The sequence below is a fragment of the Mustela nivalis genome (assembly GCF_964662115.1).
Source record: "Mustela nivalis genome assembly, chromosome: 12".
NCBI classification, from domain to species: Eukaryota; Metazoa; Chordata; class Mammalia; order Carnivora; family Mustelidae; genus Mustela; species Mustela nivalis.
Genome location: NC_139031.1, coordinates 46,259,174 through 46,279,066, shown reverse-complemented (window position 1 = coordinate 46,279,066; position 19,893 = coordinate 46,259,174). Strand labels below are relative to the sequence as shown.

General features: G+C 42.4%; 1 long non-coding RNA gene across 1 annotated transcript; it reads left to right on the top strand.

Moving 5' to 3' along the window:
• Window positions 1-12,993: 12,993 nt before the first annotated feature.
• LOC309845354 lies at window positions 12,994-17,794 on the top strand. The gene is made up of 2 exons (XR_014301227.1): window positions 12,994-13,074; window positions 13,550-17,794. It is a non-coding gene; the product is annotated as an uncharacterized lncRNA (long non-coding RNA).
• The last annotated feature ends 2,099 nt before the right edge of the window (window positions 17,795-19,893 follow it).

Genomic DNA, 19,893 nt, shown 5'->3' with positions numbered 1-19,893 from the left:
ATTGTGGATTACATGCAGGGGGGTGTGCTCCAATTACAGAGGACATCCTAAGCATGTCTTCATTTCAATAAAGGCACAAAATGCCTTTTCCCTAATGGGGCTACGACTCTTAAGCCAAAGGAGGTATTCTATGAAATGGTCTGAAAGGAGAGCGAGGAGTACCCGCCATTTTTTTTTTTTTTCCTGTAGCAACTCTAGGCAAATTCCTCAGAAATCAGATTGGCAAGGGCAAAGAAGGGGTGGGCTGAAACTCTGGAATTTGGGCTTGCTGAATGCATGCCATTCCCTTGCCACGTAGCACAAATCAGTGCCAACTGTGGAAAATAAAGATCTAAGTCAGAAGTATAAGGCAGGCACAAGGCAATCATCAGCTCAATTAAACTGGTTATTCCACAAATAACCTAGAAACAGCAGGATTGCCAAACAATCTCCAGCCCCTGAAACATTTGCAAATGAGCATGACAACTGAGATTTTTCTTTCAGTGTAGCCATACACTGTCACATTTTAATGATGGATTATAGACATGGGCTTTTGGCAGCAGACTGTAGCAAACATGATTCTACACTTATTTTCTTTTAATCAGAAAATACAAAGGCTTATAGATATATGGCACTGTGCCCAAGAAAGAGTTAGATAAAGCTCTAGAAAGAAGAATGTGGGATAGTGGGAATACATACATGCAGACATACACACACACACTTGCCCTTCTTTTTGGATGTGAGACAGATATGCTTTTATTGTCATAAGATACACTTTTTATTTTAGGTGGTATTTTTCTACTCTTGGGGATGTTTATAACAAAATGTAAAACTAGCTGATAGAGCTAATTCTGTAACATATACTAATCTGTATCAGTGCCATTTAAAAATTAAACATCTTTTTCCATAGGCTAGTAATCTCTTGATGTCATAAATATGAAAGTAACATGTTATTTCTACAGTCATGATGTCAGGAAGATATTATTTAAGTATTTAATGGGATCAGAGGCTTAGTGCACAGGAAATATATTTTTTTCCTATATGTTTCCCGTGTCTGTTTTACTTAGTTTAATCATTTTAATTGCAATTTCTTTTTGTTTTAAGACAGGACCATAACTCTTGGAAGCTATTATTTCTTTTTCTTTTTGGCAAGTTGAGGAATACCAGGTAACTGTAAGAACAAAGCTGTATCTTCTGTATTCTTCTGCGTTATCCCTGTCGTGGTCTGTGCCTGTCTCCTTTGGCTCCTTCCCCCTTGTCCTCTTTATATTTTGGATTATTTAGACTTTATTCATTTCACTGAGCTGTGAGTATAAAACGAAAAAAAATCTGGGGCTCCTTCTGTGAAGACAATTACTTTATAATACGTTCTAAACACCCTGAAAATAAACAGACATTTTCTTGAGGTGTTTTCTAGTAGTGGCCTGGATTGGAGTGTTAAATGATATGTGGAAGCCGATTTCCACGAATTTCCAAGAATTTGTTCAAAAACAGCAGTGTAATAAGTTTAAAATTCAGAGAAAAAAAATCCAATATGTGGATTGGAAAAAAAAAGTCCATAGCTCTGCTTTAGGTCCCATATGTGTGGATGTGTGACATCCATCAGTGGGATAAACAGCACCTGGTGGCTGATTTACAGAGTGGTATTCCTCCAAAAAGGAAGCCATTCAGTCCTTGACAACTGAATGAGTGATGGCAGCTGTATTCCAGAAGGCTCTATTTGGGAAAGCAAAATTTAGGATAGGGTGGGATCAACATAAAAAAATAAGGAGACGTAAGGATCTCATCTGTCTGGGTCTCTTGGGTTGGAGCCAGCCCCAGGAGGACACAGAATCTCTCTCTTCTTCCAGACTGAGGGATATTGAGGATTTGCATTGAGGAGATCCCTACGTGCCACAGCTGCCCCCTTGGGTCAGGCTATTTGGATTAGTCAATCACGATAAAAATTGCTCTTCCTTTTATTAAAAAATGGATTCATCAGCTTACCATAAAACTTTGGCCTTCATGGTTAGCAGTTACAACTACCACAGACAAATTGAGGAATGGTCAGTCAGCAGTGATAAAGCTTGACTTGTGCTCAGCAATCCCTCCTTTACCACAAAGTCTCCCGTGATTCTGGAAGTATTCTGTGGCTGCTATTCCTTTAACTATGCAAGGACCTACTCATGAAAACGGGAAAACCTGCGTTTAATTCACATGGACAATGAAGGAGAAAATGGTGGAAACAATCAAAGCAATAGGTCCTGGTATTTAAGTGTTGGGCTTTAACCTCATGTTTCATGAGCTCAAATCTCAGTGCCAGGGGCAGAGGAAATGAGGAGTTACTGTTTAGTGGGTACAGGATTTCTGTTTGGGATGATAAAAGCATTCTGGAAATACATAGTGGTGATCGTTACACAGCAGTATGAAGGTACTTCGTGCCTCTAAATTGTTACTTAAAACTGGATAAAGAGTTAAATTTCATGTTATATATATTTACCACCACCACAACAACAAAAAATGAAGATAAGAATTCCAGTTCCACCGCTCACTAGTCATGCAGGCAAATTACTGTGTCTATCTCCCATTATGTTCCTTCAGCTGTAGAATGTAAGAGGATGATAATAATGATACTTCCTTCACAGGGTTATCCTAATTGAATGAGATGTGTGGTGCAGACTTACAGTAATTCAAAATAATCAAGGTTAGCTGTTGTTCCAGTGATTTATGAGTGTGAATTCTGTGGCTAAAATCTCTCACATTTGTTGTGTAGTCCTCCCTTTGTAGAGTTCTCTGTAGAAACCACCAATTTCAGTTTTGCTTATAAGATAGACTTTCGTCTTTTTTGATAATCTCACATAAGACTTTAACTTTTAAGACATGCACCCTATTGGCAAGGGTGTGGGCACCCTTGCTCGTTGCAGTTTGGACAATTGATGGGCTATCAAGCAGTATGTAAAAATATTTAAGACAGGCATAGCCTGTGGCCCCGCAATGCCATTTCTATGAAAAGTAGTCACGTATGTATGTAAAAGTTCATGGACAGGTGTCCACTATAGTACCGATTATAATAGTAACAAATTGGAAACTACATGAATATCCATTCCAGTGAATTGATTAAACCCAAACAATGGAATCCTATATAACCATAAATAAGGATGATGACAGATTATAGCATTTCCATAGATGGATGTCCACAATAAACTGTGCAGTGGGAAAAGGCAGATTGGGAACAGAATAGCTTGATCACATGCATGCATTTTATGTTTATATGTATAATATAACTTCTGGAAGAATATTCATCAAATTAATAGTGGTGATCTCTGGATGGGATCATAAGAAGTTTACTTTCTATGTTAAACATTTCTGTTTTTCTTGAGGTTTTTACAAGTGTGTATTACTTTTCTAATCTGCAGAAACAATAAAAAGATTCTATTAAAAAAAAAGAAAGAGGGGGTGCCTGGATGCCTCAATGAATTAAGTGTCTAACTCTTGATTTTGGCTCAGGTCATGATCTCAGGGTCATGAGATTGAACCCCATGCCAGATTCCATGCTCAGTGCATGGAGTCTGCTTGAGATTCTCCCTCTCCCTTGCCCCCCCCCACTCTTGCACATGCTCTCTCTCTCTCTCTCTAAATAAATACATAGATAAAATTTTTAAAAAAATGAAAGAGAGACCATCAGGGGTCTCTCTGGCTGTAGAGAGGAAGAGCAATTTCTTGTACTTCTTAAGGTATTATCCTAATTTAAGCCTTTTATTTTCATATATCATCCTCCAGATCTGAGTCCATAAAAGGAAAATGGATGAACGACTATTGCAATGAAAGAAATACATAGGATTCCAGCAACCTTAAGTGTTTTTGCATCTGTCTTCTTTTGGCAAATTCAGTCAATGTTTTGAGTCTTCCTCTGGCCTCCATACCAGCCACCTCTGCCTTTTCTGCTTTCACTGATTTGTCTTGTCAGTGGGGCTAAGGTCAAAACTATGTTCATAATACTCTCATGCTAAGTGCTGTGGGAAGCTGCTGGATCCCTAGACCACAGTTCCCCAAACATAATCAGGGTCATGATATACCTAGATTACTTGTCCTACCCAAGATCTTGCTATGCAGGGTCCTCTGCCCATCACCAACTAGGTCTACTGTGCTTCCCGCCCCCTGCCACCAAACACAGGACTCAGTCTATGAAGGGATTCAACTCCCAACAAAATGATCGCTGAGAGGCACAACAGTTTCCAACCTTTGCATATATATATATATATATATATGGGACATATATGTCCCAGTGTACTGTTTGTACTGCATTCTCTTTATATAAATATATATATATATATATATATATATGTGTGTGTGTGTGTGTGTACACACACACATACACCCACACATTGATGGGTTGCTCAACAGAATGGTAAAATGTTATGCAGGAGGGTTGAAAGGAGAGATGGAGTGTCTTGAAATAAAGGCTGCTGTAGCAGGATGGGATGGACAGTGGGGATTCTGGGGTCAGACTAGGTTTGAAACCCAGTTGCCTTATTTATTAGCTGTGTGACCTTGGTCAGATTACTTAGCCTCTCTGAGCTTCGGTAGTCCCATCAATAAAATAGGAGTAATAACCTCTTCCACTCAGAGTTGTCAAGATTAAATGAGATAAAATATATAATGGGCTTGAACCGGAGGTGGTACCTACAAATAATGGGGTTCTTTCCTTCTACTCAGACTTTGGCATAACATTAAGTAGCCACAGCAGTCCTGAAAAATAGATGGTTTTTCTAAACAGCACAATGTCCCAGTGTACTGTTTGTACTGCATTCTCTTTAAGTGTCAAGTAAGGGCACTGTTGTGAAAGCTATAGGCAGAATATTTTAAAATCAGAGTGGGGGAGGAGAACAGGGGGATAGGGAAGCTTTCTATTTTCTGACTTCTTCAGTGGATAATTTTCACGATTTGAATGAGGCCGAGAGTAACTTTCCAGGTTTTAAATATTCTATATCATGTAAGAATGAGTAGGAATTGCTGATCAATTAGGTTTAAAAGCTACTGAAATTCTCAAGAATCATTTAAATAAGGTACTTAGGAACGCCCCTAAAGAGACAAGGGTAACCTTCCACGTCAGCGGTACATGAGTTAAACACGTGGTTAACGATGATATAAAAGGAGGTGGTATGTGAAATATCAGTTCATGTGAGGTGACGCTCAATACTAATTTATGAGATATCAATACTGTTTTAGTCTAAATGAACCTTCCCTATATATAAAACACTCTTAATTATTGTAAAACCGTTACTTTCCACTTACCATTGATCTTAAGGAAATGACTAAAATTTTTGGAGTGTGCTGACACAGCACTATTATTCTGGGTCATTATTCAGAGCAGGTGCCAATCTCTTTCACTTAATCTCAAGACAGGAAAAAAAAGTAGTTTTTCATTTAATCAAGTCTCTCAAAAAAAAGAAAGGAACACATTAAGATAAGTATAACTTTTATAGGGATGTTAACACTGATACACTTTGGGATAGGTGAAGCTTTTGATTTTCAGCCAGGTTCAAAAGAAAACATTAAGTTTTATAAGGTGGTGAATGCCATAATTCCCTATAGGGATAGGTCAAGCCATCAGCAACTGATAACTTTCTAGATGAGGTTCCCCAAGCTTGAGTCAAGTGGGTGGGCTGTCTCTTTGTTACACATTTCAGAGCTGCTACGCACTCTCACCTCCAATGCAAAAGCATGGCAATTTCAAGCTATACCTGTTGGGATTTTAAGGAATTATTCTAGAAAATCTAAACCACATAAGACTTGATATAATTACACAACTGTGGGTGTAAAATGTTTGCATAGGTCAAGACGAGAAGGGAAAGTTGTGATCGCTTCAACTAGAATGTCAGCTTGTATAAAATTGCTCTATTGTCTGCAAGCTCAGGGCAGATTTATGAATGTAACTGTACCTTCTCCTTTGAATGTAAGCGACTTAGATTAAGACCCTTAATTTGAGGACTAATTGGATGGGTTCCTCCATTCTCATGCACAGAACTTTAGTATTATAGCTTCTATGCAATTTTATGTAACATTGACTGAACACATTCTAAATGCTAAATAGGGCTAAGCACTCGACATAGATTATTTTATTAAATTCTTCCCCTTATTTGTTTTAAGCACTTTACATATATTAATTTACTCAGTCCTTGTAATATCCTGGCAGGTGTCTTAGCTCTATTTTACAGATAAAGAATCTGAACTTCAGAGAGGTTAAAAGACTGGCCATGGTCACAACACTAAGTGACAAAGCTGAGGCTATTAGACCTTCTGCTCTGCTCACCTGTACTTTTAGCAATGTGAGTGTGGATCTGGGGGCATGATGGATAGCACCAATTATTTGTCTGTACTTGGAGCTGGCTACACAATTCTTGGACCCAGTGCTAAAGAAAAATGCAAGGCCCCTTGTTCAAAAGACAGAGGGAAAGTGTCATTAAAGATATTAAATAGACGGGTGCCTGAGTGGCTCAGTCGGTTAAGTGTCTGACTCTTGATTTCAGCTCAGGTCATGATCTCGGGGGTCCTGAAATCGAGCTCTGCCTTGGGCTCTGCACTGAGCATGGAGTCTGCTTGATATTCTCTCTCTCCCTCTCCTTATACCCCTCTCCCTGCTCATACTTTCTCTCTCTCTCTCAAAAAACAAAAACAAAAACAAAAACAAAAACAAAACATTAAATAGAAAAGTTTTTCCTTGCTTTCAGAGCTAATCTCTCAACCTGTCATCATTCTAAGCAACACAAAATTTAAATATTAAATTATTAGCATTCATTTTATGATTATTCTATTGTGCAATGCAATGCCAGTGATACATGTAAATATAAATTAACTTGTACGTGGAATCACGGAACTCACACAATTTGCATTTCATGGCTCCTCTGTGTGTATGTATTTTGTTCTTACCAGAGCAGTGAAAACACGGTACAAAATGAACTCTGCTGTCTTTATTTCAGTTCTTTTTTTTTTTTTTTTGAAAAGGGAGAGAGAGAATTTTTTTTAAAAGATTTTATTTATTTATTTGACACAGAGAGAGAGAGAGAGATCACAAGTAGGAAGAGAGGCAGGCAGAGAGAGAGGAGGAAGCAGGCTCCCTGCTGAGCAGAGAGCCTGATGCAGGGCTCGATCCCAGGACGCTGGGACCATGACTGGAGCCGAAGGCAGAGGCTTTAACCCACTGAGCCACCCAGGTGTCCCTATATTTCAGTTCTTGATGTGCACGCATTCGGCCAAAACTCTGCCTTCTGTTTACTCATGAGTAAGGAGAGACTGAAAGGAAAAGGAAGTGGGGGCTGCCCATGTTTCCCTTTTCTTTTATGTCATCATTTTCAGTGTATGTTATTTGTTGGTCAGCACAGTGATGTCACATGAGTAAGAGAGGGTGCCGTGCTTCTTTGAGTGCCATGGCCTTTTCTTTCTGTGTTCAAGAAAGTTCTGGTTTGAAAGGAAAGCATGGCCTTTCAGGGCTGCCTGTGCCCACCTCTTTCTAGGCCACTCAACCGTGGATGAAACAGGTTTACTTCACACTCGCTTTGGGTGTCATCCGATGTCCAGGCAGCATGAGTAGTACTGTATGCAAATAAGGTGGGAAGGCACAGTGGGCACACTGTCCAATCTCGGCTTCTGCACATGCTTAATGTCCCATCAGGCTTTGGCAGGTGCTGGTACTGGTACCAGTGTTCTGGGTCCCTCTCCCATCTTGGCCACACCCCAGATGTGCTCTCCTGGGCAAGTTACTTGCTGCTCTAGAACTATCTTCTCTGTGGTATATGTGTGTATATATATCCAACGGAATATTACTCAGCCATCAGAAAATGAAATCTGGCCATTTGCAATGACGTGGATAGAGCTAGAGTATATTATGCTAAATGAAATAAGCCAGTCACAGAAAGACAAGTATCATATGATCTCACTTAGATGTGGAATTTAAGAAAGAAAACAGATGAACATATGGGAAGGGGGAAAAAAGGGGAAAGGAAACAAACCATAAGAGACTCTTAACAATAGAGAACAAACAGGGTTGATGAAGGGAGGTGGGTGGGGGATGGGCTAGATGAGTGATGGACATTAAGGAAGGCACTCATTGTGATGAGCACTGGGTATTGTGTGTAAGTGACGAATCACTGAATTTTACTCCAGAAACCAATATTGCCCTCTATGTTAACAAAAAAAAATTTTTTTTAAAATATTTTATTTATTAATTTGACAGAGAGAAATCACAAGTAGATGGAGAGGCAGCCAGAGAGAGACAGAGAGGGAAGCAGGCTCTTTGCCGAGCAGAGAGCCCGATGTGGGACTCGATCCCAGGACTCTGAGATCATGACCTGAGCCGAAGGCAGCGGCTTAACCCACTGAGCCACCCAGGTGCCCTATGTTAACAAAAATTTAAATTAGAAAAATAAATAAAACTATCTTCTCATCATAAAATAAGCATGGTTCCAACCACCTCATAGGGTTATTGAGAGAATAACTGAAAGAATACACATAAAGAGTAAATGCCTGTTAAGTGTTAGCTAGCCATGTTGTGATTGTTGCTGCCTCTGGATACATTTTGCAGGTCCATTTGTTTGAAAATCTTTACCCCTTCAGATAAGATAATGAAGCCACTGCTGGGTGGCTCAGTCTGTTAAGCTCTTGATCTCAGCTGAGGTTTTGATCTCAGGGTTGTGAGTTCAAGCCGCACATCGGGGTCTCAAGCTGGGTGTGGAGCCTCCCCTAAAAAAGAAAAAGATAATGAAGAAACCTGATAAAGATTCGTCTTAGAAGAGAGAGAGAAACTTTCCAGTGGAACACGGCTAGGGATTTCATGACAAACCTGGCATCCTTTCCACTACCACTGCTAACTCAGTTAAAAAACAAAAAAAATAAAAACCTTGAATAAAAAAATAAATGGGAAAATTCCCTCTGAGTGGGTGTGTGTAGAAGGGACGAGGTGAAGCCTTCTCTAGGAGTACGTGTGTCTTTATGGGAAGCAGCTACAGGATTGATCTCAAGTATATGAGCCCGGGGTCATATACCTATTTTTTTAGTATTGCAGGTGGCAGACTCTTCTGTTCCCTCCCCAACTTTCTCCTGGGTCACTGCCCATATGAATTCACTAAACCAGAATCCCGCAAAGCGGGGTCCCAAGGTGCTTGTATCAGAATCACAAATGCAGAATCCTGAGCCCAATGCCAGAGCTTTGAACTGAAACTCCTGGGGAAACCCCACCCAAAAAGCAAGTTGTCCAAGTATTGCTTATGCTACGGAGTTTGATAACTTCTTCGGGAATCTAGAAACTCAGAAGAAAGAGATCTTTTTCTTCTTTTAATCCCTAGCACTAGAAAGACCTGCCACCCTTTGTTGAATTTGGAGAAATGACTGAATCCAAAGCACAAAGCTAAAGGATTTGTTTTCTCATCTGAGGAATGGCTCTATTCAGGCCTGATATTCAGGAGGTAAGTACTTGGAAGGTTGCAAATTTATTAAGATATTAAAATTTCTCCATAGGGGTTCGTAGATATCCACAGTTCTGGGCTCTGTAGTATCACACTGGCCGAGCTGTCCAGGCTTCTTCCTTGGACTGTCCTCTGATCCAACAATTAAAGGACTAACCCTTTGTCCAGCATGGGGTTCTCATCTATTCTCACTGGCCAATATGGGTGCCAGTCAGCACCTTATAGATCCAACCAAAGTGGTGTTTTACCAGTGGGCCTGTGCCTGTGCCCCTACCGTGGAGAGGAAGGTGGGATTGGGAAGGAGGACCTAGGGTGGGCAGTACCTAACCAGATTCCCTTGATCCTGTTATCAGGATGCTCCTCTCCACATGTCCATGAGGCCATAATTGATGGAGTCCTACTGGGTGAAATGACATTCCTGGAGGTGGTGCCGGCACCCCAGCGGGCAAATGCCCAAGGTTAGGCCACTACCAGTTGAAGTACTACTCCTAGAGTACTACTCCTAGAGATGCTCTTCCATGGCTGCTTCCGGAAACCGCAGCCTCTGAGGATCTTCAACTCTGAGGAGTCCTGAAGGGACTGGGTGAGCAGAGCCATGTAGGAATTTGAGTCTATATACATGAGGGTTCTGTAGGCATGACTTCACAGATGAGAGCCTGTTTGGTACAGATAGTACATGCATGGGTTATTGTGGGGGGGGAGTGGGAGAAGTATGGGGAAATGGGTTCTCTTTTCATTTATTTGGTCAATTTCGCTGAAATCACTGAATGCCCAACTATCATGGCATTAGCCACATTGCTTTCATTAATAAAAACCAGGGCAAGTATTCACATAGCATTTGTCCTGTGCAAAGCACAATTCTTAATTCGTTTGAGTTACTATGATTATCACCATATTACCTAGATGAAGCAAATGAGACCCAGAGGTTAGCGGAGGCTCACGTAGCAAAGCCATGATTCAAACTCCGGCAGTCAGACATTAGAATCCAAATTCATAAACACCACTTCTCTTCTTCAGTTTACATTCAGAAGGTTTTTTTGTGTGTGACTTAGTTGGTAACAGAGGTCTGTGTGTACACACACATGCACACACCCACCCTGTAATGTAACGGATGGAAACATTTTGAATGAAATTGCTGTGAGTTCAGCAGATGCTGAAAGAGGGGTGTGCACATGAACAATATCGCTGATATTAAGAGAAATTCCATTTCAGTAACCTCGTGATTATCAAGATAATGGGAAAGTCCCTGGAAAAGTTCCCTGTGTGTTTCTATGTCAGCCATGGCTCAGACAGGAATTGTTTACCTGGTGCAGCATGTCAAACAAAAGTTCAGCAATCATTTTTAAAGATCAACAAATGATTTGGATAGTATTAGAAATTGATGAGCTACTTGCATTAAAACTCATCTATATGTGTATGCTTCTGTTTAGAGAATACTGGGAATTAAGTGTTTTAAATTTATATGTTGATTAACTACTTACACGGTTTTAAATATTTTATCACTTCATCTTTGCTTATTCAATACTTCATTTTATTCCTTTAGTCTACACTCGTCAACTGGGGGGGGGGGGGAGATTAGCTCTCTGACTTAGCTCTGAGATGTTAAGCTGTATCTGTTTTCTGTCTCAAGTTTGTTCCCTGTTCGGCTCACACATCTTTGCCAGAGAAGGAGGTAGGCTACGTGCTTTAGGTGGAAAAGGCTATCCTCATTATTGAGTGGGAATGCAGACAAGAAGTCTGTTCCTTAGTCGGCTACTGCTTCCTTCTCTAAACCCAGCTAATTGAGCTGTCATATTTAAAGTTTTATTGGTTAAGATTTCAAGTTAGGGCTGGAGCCCTTCTTTTGCAGTTCCTTCAGGTCTAAATGTGAAAAAGAACAAATGGAAAACTCAGTGATGAGCTCTGAATAAGGCTGTAAGAAACAGAGTTACCAGTCCCTGTGGTCTCAAGGAACACTAAAGGGCAGGTAGTTGTTAAAACACTTAAAAACAGAAAGGAAATACAAAGCTCTTCTATTTAGTAGGTCAAAACCAGCTCAGAAGTAGTATGTGACGATCCGGGCAAAGCATTACAGTTCCTAGCCAGCCCAGTCATGATTCTCTGGCAAATTGCACAGTCATGGTTATGATGCATGGGGATAAGAGGTGCTATAGAAATGTTAGATGTTACATAAATGTCAGGAATGATCATTGTTTGTTAATGGGGGCTAAACTGTTCTTAAGCAAAACTCTGACTCCAGCCAACACAGCGGTAGTAGAGATTCTAAGCACCAAATAACCCACGTGAATGGAATGCTCACCCCTGGTTCTAGAAGGGAGACCAGTTAGGATCTGGGGTTTGAAAACAGGGAATGGGGTGGTCCCAGTGCTACCACCTGCGCAAGTGTCTTCTGGCCAGCGCCCCAACCTCCTGGAGTATGCCTTAGCTCACCTGTAAAATGGGGATAATAGTAACACCTGCCCTACTTCTTCCTGTGCTCCGTGGTTGTGAGAATCAAGGGCATTCATGTGGGTATAAGTGCTTTGTTAAGGGTGAGATGCTGCAAGGATGACCATGGTCATCTTGGATCCTCTGGAATTTGGCCTACGCCTCCCTTTGAGTCCTGCTCACAAGGAGAAATACGAATGGAAATTAAACTGGGGGCGGGGATGGTGACTGGCCCATGCTGAAAACTCCAGGCTCAGGAAGACACTGCAGACCAGGCACCGGATCCTTCATTTCGGCTCTGGCTCTGCCACTTGCCAGCCTGTGAGCTTGGGCGAGTTACAGAGGAGGCTCTGGAAGTGATCGCCAAGGGCCCTTCCGGCTCTGACGCTGAGTCTAAATCAGGCTCATCACTTGGCTCTAGCTGTGATTCACCTTTCGCCTCCTGGAGAAACTCCCCTCCAGCTTCTCAGACGCATGAAGCAGGGGTCTTGGAAAAGGTGGGGGCTATGTATTCCATGTGAGAGTGCACAGTAAATAAGTTATTCCTTTGGAGGTGAGGTGGGGTAGGGGACGGTGGAAAGGGGTGCTGAGTGAGTATTCTGGGAGGCCAGGATTCAGGGAACACTCTAATGAGGTCACGACTGTCGCAGGCGAACAGGAGCTGGACATCTGCTGCTGGGGGAAGGGGGGGGGGGAGCGTCTTGCATTTCGGTTTGCAGAAAGTCTTCATCCCGCACCCTTTAGCCCCCCGTAACCCCCTACCCCTGTCCCCATCCCCACACCTTTCAAAGGCTACCAGGCCTTGCTAGGAGGACAGCCCGTGTCCGTGCCTCCTCCGTGGTCCTGTCTGAAACCGCGAGGATTGTTTCCAAGCTGACTCACACCACTAATGTCAGGGAGCCGTGTCACACGGCGCTGGGCTCTGCAAGCTGTTGCTTGCGCGGTCGCCGCTGCGGCCGCCGCTCCTCCGCGGGTGCATCGGGGTCCGCTCTTGGGGCGGGGGCGGGGGCGGGGCGTGGCCGGGGCGGAGTCCGCCCCTTCGGCGCGGCGGCCCCGCCCCTCCTCTCCCTCCCCAGCGGACCGCAATGATTTAGAAGTTCAGGAATCCCACGTGACGTCACCGGGGGGGTGATGTAATGCACTCTAAATAGAATGTATTGTAATCTTTGCTCAGTCCAACGTGGTCCCTTCACCCGGGCTCTGCTCTTGCCTTCTCCACACTTGTTTGGTAAGTTCCTAAAAATACGGCTCGGCCACTTCTGGGGCTTTTGCATTTAGCTACTTTTGTTGCACTTGCCGCGGGAGCCATCTCGGGAGCGTACTTGGTTTGCAGGGGTTGGTTCTCGGCAGCAGCCGCGAGATTACTTGGTCCAGTGGGCAGGTCACAGGGCAAGGAGTAGGGAAGATGCGATGCATTTTTTTGGAGGGTGATCTGTGTTTGTAAACACTTTGGCGGACCAGAGGGAAGTCCGGCCCCAAATGCTGGTGGACTGTGGAATTCTGCGGTGTCCTGAGGCCACTCCAGAGACCCCACGCCGTGTCTGTTCCAGAGCGCGTCTCTGGCCGCCGCGCCGTGTGACTGGAGGGATGCTAACGTGGAGCGGGCGCCGTGTCCTCCCCGGCGTGATGCGTGTGTGGGAGCGCGCGTGTGTTTCCCTGACACGGGGAACAGTTATGAATCGGGGGTGTGTGTTTGCCTCCAGAGACCTGGCAAGGTGCGGAACCCTCCAGAAGTGCGGTCAAGCGGCGGTGGCAGCGGAGACGGCGAGCCAGGAGCCTCCCCCCGCGTCCCCAACTTCCCGGTGATGCGGCGGAACCCCCGGAGAAAGTTTGCAAACTTCCAGCGGGCGCGGCGAGGACGCCGGGTCACCTAGGGGGCGGGCGGGCGGGCGCGGGGGGCTCGCTCCCTCCCGGTGCCGAGCCTGCCGCTGCCACCTCTCCCGCAGGGCTGCCCGCCGCAGCTGGTGGACGCGCGCGCTCGGGGAGGGGACGTAGCCCTTGAAGGGCACTTGGCTTTCGCTCCAGGCGCAGAAAGCTCGAGAGTGGCACGGCTCTGTTCGCTTTCAGTCCTGCAGCCGTTTCCTGCTTCAGTCCCGTTCTCGTTGGCATCATTACCTCTTCCCCGCCGCTGCCCCAAATGACAGCTCCCGCTTTTGCCGCGGCAGCGCGGTGGCAGTTCCCAGGACCGGGCGGCGGAGCCTTCCTCTCCTGCAGATTCTCCACGCAACCGCTTAAACTTTTCACGAAGTTCTTAGAGGGGCAAGACGCGAGAAGGAACCAAGGACACGTTTTCTTCGGGCAACTGCATCCCACTTCTTCTTTGCCGTAGAATTATTTCGGGGGGCGGGGAGAGGGAGTATCCGGTAGATTAAGCCTCAGAGCTTGTCCACCCCCTCCCCGACTTGGCCTGAACGGGTGCCACCCCCACTTGATGCTTGTTCAAGGCCAGGAACTGGAGTGGGTTGCTTGTATATTGCGTTGCCAGAGTCCTCAGAGTGTGTTTGATTTTTATTTTTCCCTCCCTCTCTGACATGTGTCAAGGAATAAAGGCTGGATACAGGTCCATTACGTCATTCTGCAGGCCAGTAAGTGTTTGATTAACAGCTTCAGATACTGAAGAGTTCGGGGTTTAGAGATGCTGACCAAGCAACTCTGCTTTCCATCCCACCCGCAACATACTCGTACAGTCGCCCGTTCCGTGGGCATCTTTATTGCCCTCTCCTCCCCGGACCCCTCCTTCTCTACCCCCTCTCCCGCCCACACCGTTATCACTCTGGCCCCGCCTCCCCCTTTTAGTGCTTTCCCTGGGGCGATCCCTGTCCCCGGAGTGTGCCTAAGAGCTTCTGGTGTCTGAGGGGAGCACGGTACCTGATCAACACACACACAATCTGCCCTTTTCTATTATTTAAGAAAGGCACCAGCGAGCCCTCTTCTCCAGGGCGAAAATGCTCTGTCCTGACAGAAAAGGCATCTCAGGAAACAGAGTCCTTATGATAATACCCTGTCCCTTTGGTGACTTAGGAAAGCAACACACCCACTGCGAACAAAGTACTTAATTTGACATAGCGCCTTTCTCCAGCCGAGTAGCGGAAGAGGGAAGAAGTGAGGATGCTGATTAAATCAGATGTAGCTGAAAGAATCAAGATTCAACATTTCATTTACAAAGTGAGGGAATGTGAGTCGTTGAACCCAAAACACCTTACAATAAATTGATGTATATACTTCTTGCTCTTAATCTGAAGTTTCTATATTTAAAGAGGATGTTGAATACCTAAGTTGTCGAATTGAGTCCGAATCTGCCTATCTGGCAGTGGAAGTGGAAACACTCTGTGTGTGACGTGTGTAAGGGATAAAAGTAAAAAGAACTCTTAGTGGGGGAGGGTGCGTGCGTGCAGCAGAAATTAAAAAAAAATCTACTGACAGAGTTTTGGATTGAGTGGGGCAGAGGATTTGGGTGCTCTCTGATTTGAAGTTGGTGGAAGCTAAATTAAGGAACATTTATATTCTGAGTATGTGGGAATTTTGTGAAGAACACATGTTTTGTTATAATCAGATCTACTTTCTTCCAAGTGAAACAGCCTTGCTGTGGAGTAGGCATTTGTGAAACTCCTGTCTGGGGTCTAATTGACATCCTTCCCCAAGTTTGTGGCAGTATTTATTATTCATTCACATCTAGAGATGAAATAGTATAACCCCTGCAGAATGCATGTGCTTCTAAAATGTTAAACTTCTTGTTTGCGATGCATAGACCTGAAGGAAAAAATGGCCTGGGTCACCAGCACGGGAGAGCGTGATTAATGATCAGTGATTTAGTGATCAGTGATTAGTGGTTTTATTCAAACTGTTACCTCTGACCAGAAGCACACATCAGAGGATTAACAGGCTCTTTAGATAAATGCTCATTAGTGGAAGGGGAAAAGCAAAGATAATAGGCATGCACCCAGGGACAACTTTCGAAGAAAATCATTCCCCGTCTTCAGAATAATAAGCTCTATTAACAGAAAGCCCTTTTAATTTAAAACTTGCTTTTATCTTGTAAATCAAAGTTAGATGTAAAAGTTTGTAGTGCCATTATAACCTAAATTTTCCCATATCCACTCGATGTGGATTATCTCAGTAGCGATATTTTTTTTTTATTTAAATAAACAATTGGACCTTCAGAGCAGCTGAACCCTGACAAGTTCTTAACTCCCAGGGTTTGAAGGTGTCCCCCCTTAGAGAACGGAGAGTGCAGCTTGCTAGCTAGATGGCGCACTGTTCTTTGGTGTTGTGTGCCGTTGAAATGCAGGCGTCTCAAGGAGCAAGTAGCTGCTTGCGAGGTGTTCTTCCTCACTTCCAACAAAGTTGATTCTGTGTAGGGTTGGAGGCTAGACAGTTCTACAAGTTTTTAGTCACATTTTCCATGTCAGTTAAATCTGGGGAGTTCAAGGCTACTGGAAAAATTAGTCTCATTACTAAAAGAAACTTAGCAAACGAGGGAGGAAAGGAGGTACCAGAGTCCAGGAGGTACCTCTTGGTTGCAGAAGTGATTGTAAAATACCAGACCTGTTCTTCTTTTTTTCTTTGTAAATCAAGAGCTAGTTTCACAATCTTGTGGTCTGAAATTGTGAAGCAAATACTCAAAGATTTATTTTCTTCCTAATCTTGCTGGTGAAATAGAAGTTACTAGAAAGAAAGGAAGAAAAAAATAAACCCGATTTGGTGACTGCAAGAAGCAACACGTTGCTGATTTTATTCTACGAATAATGGTAAGATGATGTTTCTTATGCTTATGAAGCAGAAAGGAACTTTGCAGTTAGTTAAATGAGGCCGAGCTTATGTTTTCATAGATGGAATTCAGAAATGGAATTCTTATTTCACACTGAATTTTAATGTTGCCTTTGTCGGTTTCCTGGGACTTGGTAGCATTTTGTATAGAAGGTGTGTGTGTGTGTGTGTGTGTGTGTGTGTGTGTGTGTGAATAAGACCATTATTTCCTGGGTAAAATAATGTTCATGGGCGTGTGAACTGCAGGGGGGAGCTATGAAGCATGTTAAATAATGTGTCAGGTAAGAATTCCTTTTTCCATAGGCCTTCATGAATCACTTTAATAAGTACTTAAGTTTTAATAAGGGAGGCATTTAAAAAAAAGAAAACTAAAAATGAAAATAAAACAACAACAAAAAAATTCTCCACATCCAGACCTCGATAGGTATTCCCCTGAAGTAGGGTGCTGTTGATTGAATATCAGCTATTACTTGGGTTTTAAAACTTAAAAAGAAAACAATCATAGAACTCACTGGTGCCTCCCTGTAAATGTCCTCATTTTCCTTTGCATCATTTTATATAGATCTGTTACTTTAAAATCCTGACTGAGGCAGAACGACTTGTATTTTTCAACTTTACTAAGGGTAAACATGTTTGCTCAATTGATAATATCTTGAGGCTGTTTTTGAATGTAAATTGTTGATACCTGTAAACTGCCTGTCAATAAGAAGTCAGTTGTGACCTTATATAGTTTCTACATGAGTAGGTAGTTTATTAGAACATTCCCACAAAAACATGGGCCCATCTTTGTGACATTGCAGCTTTGATTTGAACAGGAGGTTAATTGAATGGTAGTTTGCCCGAGAGACTTTTCCTCTATAGCTCTTCAATTACTGTAGGCTGAAGATTATCATACAACTAATTGTCAGTTTCCCACACCTTCGGATTCCAAACCAGTCGATCATGGCTGTTGGTACCACTGTCAAGTTCCTGGTCTCCTGATTTCTTACTATAATTTGCCTTTTAGCAAGGCTGCATCACTTTCTATAGTATTTCCTTAGCCTTGGAGTTTGTTTCTTATTAAGCTGAAAATTGTTTCATGGGTTGGCGATGTTTGCTGTATCCTGAAGACGTGAACTTTGTGTTTGTAGTTGGTTTTCTTCTGATTGCGTTGTTAGATTAAAATTGGGGATTTGAGCAGACTTATTATGTTTGTCATCTTTTTTTTTCCCCCCCTTCTTCACTTCAAAGCAGTGCTGTTAGTCACAAAATTAATGTGATCATGGCTGGTGTTTCCCATCTATACACTTCTTTTGCTTCTTACAAATTGGATTTCTACAGCAATTTAAGATCTTTTTTTAGAGGCAGCTTTCTTGGATGAAGATGGAGCAATGATCTCAGTCAATTCATTATCTTGTCCAGTTTGACTACTAGCTGTATTATGGGAATCTACCAATGCTTTTTATAAATTAGTGCTTAAAAATGTATATCCAGTACTATCTCTCTGAATGCTATTTAAGAAATTATGCAACTGAGATAAGGTAATGAACTGGGGAGGGCAATGGCCTCAAACATTTAAGTGTAAGAAGCACTTTCCGATATGATAAACAGACTTAAAGAACCTTTTTGTATTGTTATTTGTAAACTAAATAAGCTATCTATTTTGTGGCATTGTTTTAAATAGAAAATCTGACACTTTAAAAATGACATCATGTTAAAAGTTCTTATATTTTGTAATTAGGGAAAAAATGGGCAATTAGTGATTTTGAGGATCTATTAGTATTCCATTGTTGGAAATCGCAAATCATGGACTTAACATAGGAGAAAAAAGAACAAGAAGGCTTTTACAAATTTTCAGGTAGTGATAACAGTATATCAGAAACAAGAGTAAAATTTTTGAAGCTCATATTGAGACTCTGGGACTTTCAAAATAAAACTTACATAGTTTGGATAAATTTCAGAATGTATAAGATGCTTCTTTGGCATTTCTGTATTTCTTTCTGTCAGGCTCGCTCTATTATTCATTTATATTTTCTGAAAACTAGATCAGAATTAACTTAACACTTTAAAAACACTTATTTTAGTTGCTTCCTTCTGTTTCCTCAAGGTTTACAGTTCTAATCTCTTACCCGAAAATTAACAAGGATTGAAAACTACTATGTTGGCGTTTGGCTTGAATTCATCTTGGAGAGGAAGAATTCCTTTTGGACCAGGGATTCTGATGGCGAGCTAGAAAGGCTTGCTATCATGTATATAGAGTTGGAGCTAAGGAGGTCTTCTCATTGAAAGACCAACCTTGTCATTTTGCGGAGAAGAACCGAAGGCCTGGTTATGTTCCCTGGCTCACTGAGGCCTACAGCTAGAGAGTGCCAAAATGAGCCGAAAAGCCAGGTCCCGGCCTCCAGGTCGGGTTCTCTTTCCATGAGCCAGGCTGCCATAAATGGTCATGAATGAGACATAACCCATGGCTTCGGAGGCTTTGCTCTTTTCAAATCTTTTGATCACTAACCTTTCAAAGACAATTTTTATCAGATCTTTTGAATGAGTCCCCTGACCATAAAACTGTAGTTTCTATTCTGTAATGCTAATTTTTTTTGTGTTGACCTCCTTATTGGAAAGCCATTCTTCTTATTCTCCTTCATTACTATTAGACATGCCCCGTAAAACAGCACCCTCCAGATTTCATTTGAGACTAAAAATCAGACAGAGCTTAAAGATGTTCTAAAAGACCTCTCTAGGATAAGGCAGGAACTTTTGTTACTTCCTTCGTTTTCTTAATCACCTTTGAAGAAGGGATCTGAAAAATTATTTAAAGTTAAAATAAATCATCTTTCTTTGTGTCGAATAGAGCAACAAGTGTTACTTTCACTCTGGCAGATGTACTTGTAAAGCCCAGAGTCTGTCTCCAGTGTTTTATCTTTCCAGGTCAGTGTATATGAAAGAGTTTGGAGGGAAATGTTACTGCATCAGAAGTGAGTAGAGTCTAGAAGTACGCTATTTGAGGTTTGCCTGGCAAAGTTGACTAATCATAACTAATAGAAATCATGCATGCAACAACATAGGGGGCTCCTGAACACCACACATTTGATTTAAGATGACATCTTGGTTATGCTGTATTTAGGATGGGGAACAAGAATATCTCAATAGAAATCTTGAATTCATCTACTGTATGTGTTATTTGGCATGACCCGTAGTGTTCCTTTCCAGCTCTTTGTGTGAACACTTTATATCAGAATTTAGGTCTCTTTCATTCTCTTATTACACTGAGGAGCCCCTGTGTTGCATGATTCCTCAACTACAA